We start from the raw sequence: 6,428 nt of genomic DNA on the forward strand, positions 1-6,428 counted from the left end.
CTTCAGAAAGCAGGGACAGGGAGGGAGCCATTCTCCCACCCCACCCCAGCTCTCCCCCACTCCTGGCTTCCCACCCTACAGCGTGGCAGCGGCTGTGAACTTGGCAGGATGCCCGCTGGCCTGGGGGTTCCTGCGGAGGGGTGGGGGGGCATGGAGAAATCCAGAACCACCCAGGCCCCACCCAGGCCTGCGAAGGGGGGGGCAGGCCCCACCCCATGGCAGGTGTGTGAGTGTGCAACAGGAGGAAGGGGTGAGAGGTGGAGGGGGGGGTCGCTGTGCAGTCCCTGGACCCTGGGGGCTGCGGTCAGGCGTCACCCCCGGGGTGGCTGAGGGAGTTTTGGGGGGCCCAGTGGGTTGGCCTGACACTGAGAGCTTCATTGCTCAATACCCATGCAACTCAGCCTCCGCCCACCTCCCCTTAAAGCCAGCCCCATGCCAGGCGACCCCCTTCTTTCTGAGGGGAGCTCTGAGCGCCCCCCCCCCCCAGGTGGAAGGAGCCCCTCTGTGATGTGACCTTAGGGACAAGGAGGACACAAGGGTGACCTGGAGCCCCTGGCTGGCACCCGGAGCCCGTGGGGGCAAGAATGGCCTGCGTCCCTGCCAGCCCCACCCCCGGAGGGCTGCGCCGGCCAAGTGGGTGACTGGAGGCTGGGGGGGGGCGGGGGGCGGCGGGCAGGAGGCTGTGGGCAGGCCCTGGGGGGGGGAGGACGGGGGGGAGGCTGTGGGCAGGCCCTGGTGGGGGGGAGGGTGGGGGGAGGCTGTGGGCAGGCCCTGGTGGGGGGAAGGGCGGGGGGAGGCTGTGGGCAGGCCCGGGCAGGCTGCCCGCCAGGTTCCCACACTCCGACCTGTTCTCTCCCCTTTCCAAAGCTGCCTCCTCCAGGCTTGGGGCCCCCAGCCTGGGAATCCCATAGCCAGGATTTCAAAAGGAAGCGGGGTGGGGCTGAAGAGTTTTGTGGAAGTCCTAACTAGATACGGGGTGCATCTGGAGCGTCCCTGATCCCCCCCCCATCCCTGCTTCGCGCCCTGGAGACATGGCTGCCTCCTACTTTCATTCATGCAGAGGCTGTAGGGACGCAGTTCTGGAAGCCTCTACAGTGGCATCCTCAGCCTCTTCTGCTGGGGAGCCTGTGGGGTCCCCAAGTTCAGGCAAGCACGTGGCCGGGCTGAGCTCTGCACTCGGGCCTCTGCCTCAGTGTGTGAGCCCGCTGCCGGCCTTGGTTTCTTCGAGAAGAAACGTTTTCTGAAGATTTTTATTTTAAGCTTGTATTTCCATGTAATACGGTGTTTCATTTACTGTGATGGGGGCTTTCTAAGGGCAGATGGGGGAGGGGGCATAAAAAATGTTTTCTCAGGCTGGGCGCTGGTGGCTCATGCCTGTCATCCTAGCTAATCAGGAGGCTGAGATCTGAGGATCATGGTTCAAAGCCAGCCTGGGCAGGAAAGTCTGTGAGACTCCTATCTCCAATGAACCACCAGAAAACTGGAAGTGGCACTGTGGCTCAAAGTGGTAGAGCACTCGCCTTGAGCTGAAGAGCTCAGGGACAGCACCCAGGTCCTGAGTTCAAGTCCCATGACCAACCAAAAAAAAAAGTCCTCATTATCTGAGTTATGAAATGGTAGCCTCTCTATATAACACCTTAATGATACGAATAAAATTCTACCCCCCCTTCTATGTATATTTTTTTAAGAATTGGGAACCAGGCATTGGTAGCTCACACCTGTAATCTTATCTACTCAGGAGGTTGAAATCTGAGGGTTGTGGTTTGAAGGCAGCCGGGGCCAGAAAAATTGTGAGGGTTTTATGTCCTATTAACCAACAAAAAGCCAGAAGTGGAGCTGTGGCTCAGGTGGTAAGAGCACCAACCTTGAGTACAAAGAGGCTCAGAAACAGCACCCAGGCCCTGAGTTCAAGTCTCAGGACCAGCACAATATGAAAGAAAGAAAGAAGGAAGGAAGGGAGGGAGGGAGGGAGGAAGGAAGGAAGGAAGGAAGGAAGGAAGGAAGGAAGGAAGGAAGGAAGGAAGGAAGTTGGGAAACCCTTCAGCATGGGCTTTGCCATACATGGAATGGAGCAGCATCCTGCATGCTGCAAATCTGTGTATGTTTGTATGTGCACTGTCATCCTGCAAGACCCCCCCCCCCCCAGCCCCAAATCTAGTTCCAATGCAGCTTCCCAGGCCGCGTCCCAGGCTCTGACCCGCCAGACCTCCCGCAGGCCCAGGCACCTCCCCAGGGACTCCCTTGCTGACCATGCCTGGACCACAGCACTGGCAAACGGGACCCTCAGAGCAACTTGCAGGCTGACCATCTGACCTCCGGTCTCGGTGGCCAGCACCTGCCGTGCCATGCCCACACGTGGGCTCGTCTGCGTTTGGCCCAGGTCGGCACATGGAGGTTTCCTGGCCGGGCAGCTCCGGGGACCGGGTGGCCCCACCCTGGTGTCTCTGATGGACCACATCTGTGTGGAACCTGTTTGCCCACTTACCACACAAGTTTGGATGAAACGAACTTTTGAGCTGGGCTGGGTTCAAAGGAAGAAACTTGGCATTTGCTTCTCCCCAGAGCCTCGCCGGGCACAGCCGGCCCCATCCCTCAACTGCCCCTGGCATGCTGCACAGGGTCACTCCGCTCATCCGAAGAAACCAGGACTTGGCCACTGGCTGGAGAGAAGTGAAAATGTCCTGGGGTCACCTCTCTCTACCACCATGTTCCTTCTGGCTGTTTCTTTGTGCTTTGCCCTAGTCCCTTCACAAAACGATTACATTTACTTATTTGCTTTGTGTTCAAGTGCCTGAGTCCTGCTGTGTCTCCACAAAAACACCCTGAGGGAGACACTGAAATCAGCCCTTCTGGGGTGAGGAAACTGAAGCCAGAACACACCAGCGATCCCCTCTGGGTGGCTTGCTGGGTTTTTTGGAATGAGGTGCAGTACTGAGGTTTGAAGTAGGGCCGCAGGCTTGCTAGACAGGTGCTCTACCACGTGAACCATACCCCCAATCTAGGCCCTGTCCCTGGGCTGCTTTTGCTCAAGGCTAGCGCTCTACCATTTGAGCCATAGCTCCACTTCCAGCTTTTTTTGGTGGTTCATTGGAGATGAGAGCATCACGGATTTTCCTGCCTGAGCTGGCTTCAAACCCTGATCCTCAGATCTCAGCCTCCTGAGTAGCTGGGATGACGGGCGTGAGCCACCGGCGCCTGGCTCTGGTTTAGTTTTCTTTTTTAATTTAATTTAATTTAATTTAATTTTGCGCTTTGGTTTCACTGTCTAGCCCAGGCTGACCTCAAAGCCTTGATCCTCCTGGGGTTTCAGGTGAGTGCTGCCACACCTGCTTTATCTGTTGTTTCTTTTCTTTTAAGTAGCTACTAGAAAATAGAAAATGACTCATGAGCCTGGCATCTTACTTCCCCTGGGCAGCATCTCCATTGCGCACTCTCCAGCTGGCCCTCGAGCAAAGGGGAGGAGACTTCACACCGGCCTCCTCTCCTGGGCCCTTATCACTCATCACCGGGAGGTAACAAAGGAACCTGTTAGAGAGCATTAGGCTCACAGAGCTGCGGTAACAAGTAGCTACTCCAACTGGCACTGGAGAGGCTGGAGCCAGCTCTGGGACCTGCTCCCCTCCTTGGGGGGCAAAGAGGTCCCTGGAGACCTGGGAACTGATAGGCCAGCAGGGACAGTCAATGGCCACTGAACCTAGGTTCCAGCCTTGAGCAATAGGGCTCTGAGTTCAAGCCCCAGGACCAGCACAAAACAGTTCCTCGGTTGGGCGCTTGTATCTCATGCCTGTAATTCTATCTACTCAGGACGCTGAGATCTGAGCACCAGAGCTGAAAGCTAGCCCAGACAGAAAAGCCTGGCAGACTCCATCTCCCATTAACCGGGACAAAGCAGGACTGGAGACATGGCTCAAGTGGTAGAGTGCCAACCCAGAAATCAAACAGAGCAAACGCAGGCTCCTGAGTTCAAACCGTGGCAAAAACAAACAGAGAAAAGCAATGAAAACAAAACCCAGCTATTTCAGGGGGTGGGGAGGAGGCAGAGGCGAGAGTTGGAGCTTGGGGCCGTGGGCCCACCGCCCTGCCCTTCGGGGACGAGTCTTTCCACACTCACAGCTCGGCCATCGCTGTTCGCACAGACCTTTCTCAGCCACCATGACAGTTGCCAAAAAGTCAAGACAGTGCCTGAATGGGAGCGCTCCCCCTGACCCCCGTTCCCGCAGAACCCCAACCCAGCTGTTGGAGCTGAGATCATTGGGGGGGGGGATGTGGGAACGAGTTCCGATTTCTCCATTCACCAACCCATCTAGGGACAGGAGATGCACCCACAATGATGGGGGCCATGAAGAGACACCCCCTTTACCTTCCCTTTCCCACACGAGGACACGGCAGGCCCAGAGATGTAGAGTAACCTGGCCAAAGGCCACAGAGCCAGAAACAGCCCGGGCAGGATTCAAACCCAAGTCAAGTGGGCAGAGAGCTGGGCCGCCACGTGGGCCTGTCTTGTCCACACAGGCAAAGTCATGTCAGGTGACAGGATGGTGACCTAGGAGGCCTAGAACTAGGGGAGCCCCTGCTCCTCAAACTCTGAAAGAGGTTGGAGGGGGGACTTGCAACTCCAGGGAGACAGCCCCCCCTCCCGTGGAATTCCAGCTCTGCATTCCTGCTCCATGCGCTCACCCAGACCCACACTACAACGGAGCCAGGTGGGGTCTCCCATGGGGGGATCTGAGGGGAGCTGGGGGATTGAGCCCCACCTCCTCTCCACCCCCCACTCACCCCCGCCCCGGCCCCAGCAGATCTTGGAGACTGATGCTCTGACATGTGACAAGCCGGCACCCCAAACCTGAAAGAAACATAGCCATGCAGCCATGAGCTCTGGGCCAGGGGCTTGGGGCGGGGGGAGCCCTGGGGTCCACTCCGCATTCCTGAGCCTCCACCCAGACACCACGTGGCACCCACTTCTGGGGCGCTGAGTCTCCCTCTCTGCCTCTCCTGGCCTCTCGGGGCAGGGCTGGGCCATCGGGGCCACCATCTCTCAAATGACGGCCTGGGACAGTAGCGTCACCCCCACCCCACTCATCCACGAGCCTGGCCGCCGGAGGCCAGCTGTCCCTAAGGCCGTGACCAGGCCTGGGACCTCGTCCACTCTGCCCCTCTGCCCAGCAGGCTTTCCCCTGGGACTGGAGTCTGCACAAGGACCAGGCAGGTGCCTACGTGCTGATTCTGGGTGCGCTGCGGGGGCCTGTGGGGAGCGTCCGAGGCTCCTGTGCTGAGCTGGGAGGTCAGCCCTCTGCCCGCCTCCTTCCTGTGGCTTCGTGGCTGGGGAGGACAGAGCTGGGCCATCAGCATCTCACCCTGCCACCCCCGGGGCGTCCTGTGGCACCCACACCTGGAGCTAGCTGTTCCCCCAGAGTGACCTTGAGAACAAGGTCATTCACTTTGGATACTGGCCAGCCTCAGATTTCAATCCTCCTAACCTCCGCCTCCACGGTCTAGGACCACAGGCAGGAAATAGCAGACCAGACCCTCCATGCTCTGTCAAGTCTATGATTTCTCCTGCTGCTGCCAGCTACTACAAGACACTGCTTTTTTTTTTTCTTTGTTTTCGTTTCAAATTTGCTCTTATTTTTTTTAATCAACATATAGAAGTATACATTTATGACGTCTGGCACAATGGATATTTGTTTGTTTGTTCATTTGGTACTGAGGTTTGAACTCAAGGCCATACCCTTGCCAGCCTGGTGCTCTACCATTTAGCCTTTTTTTTTTTTTTTCTGATTATTTTGGAGATGGAGTCTCACAGACTTTTTGGTCCAGGGTTGATCTTGAACCTCGATCCTCTGGATCTCAGTCTCCCCAGTAGCTAGGATTATAAGTGAGAGCCCGTCGCTTTCATATGTTTGGGATATTAGAATGGCTAAATCTAGCTAATTGATCTCACCAAGTTATTATTTTGGTGCTGGGGCTTGAACTCAGGGCCTGGACACTGTCCTTGAAGTTTCTCACTTAAGGGTAGCATTCTATCCTTTGAGCCACAGCTCCACGTCTGGCTTTTTCTGAGTAGTTTGTTGGAGATAACAATCTAATGGCCATGCCTGCCTAGGCAGGCTTCCAACCACGATCCTCAGATCTCAGCCTCCCAAATAGCTAGGATGACAGGCGTGGGCCGCGGGCACTTGGCTTAATATCAGTCTTTTAGTAAGGTTCAGGAATAGGATAGGTTGTGTGAGTATAATGATACACACGTGTAATCCCAGCTTCCAGAGGCCTGGGATTCGGAAAGCTGGTTTCCTCCCGTGCACTTTGAGATGAGGTTTAGTTCTGGGGCATCAGAGCCCCAGGCCCCGGAGTGAACGTGGTCTGTGTCACCTCTGCACCCCAGGAGCCCCCCTCCCTCCCCAGCTGCAAGGGTCCAGGGGCCCAGCCCG

Source organism: Dipodomys spectabilis, unplaced genomic scaffold (assembly GCF_019054845.1).
Source record: "Dipodomys spectabilis isolate Male_0828 unplaced genomic scaffold, ASM1905484v1 ptg000231l, whole genome shotgun sequence".
Lineage (NCBI taxonomy): Eukaryota > Metazoa > Chordata > Mammalia > Rodentia > Heteromyidae > Dipodomys > Dipodomys spectabilis.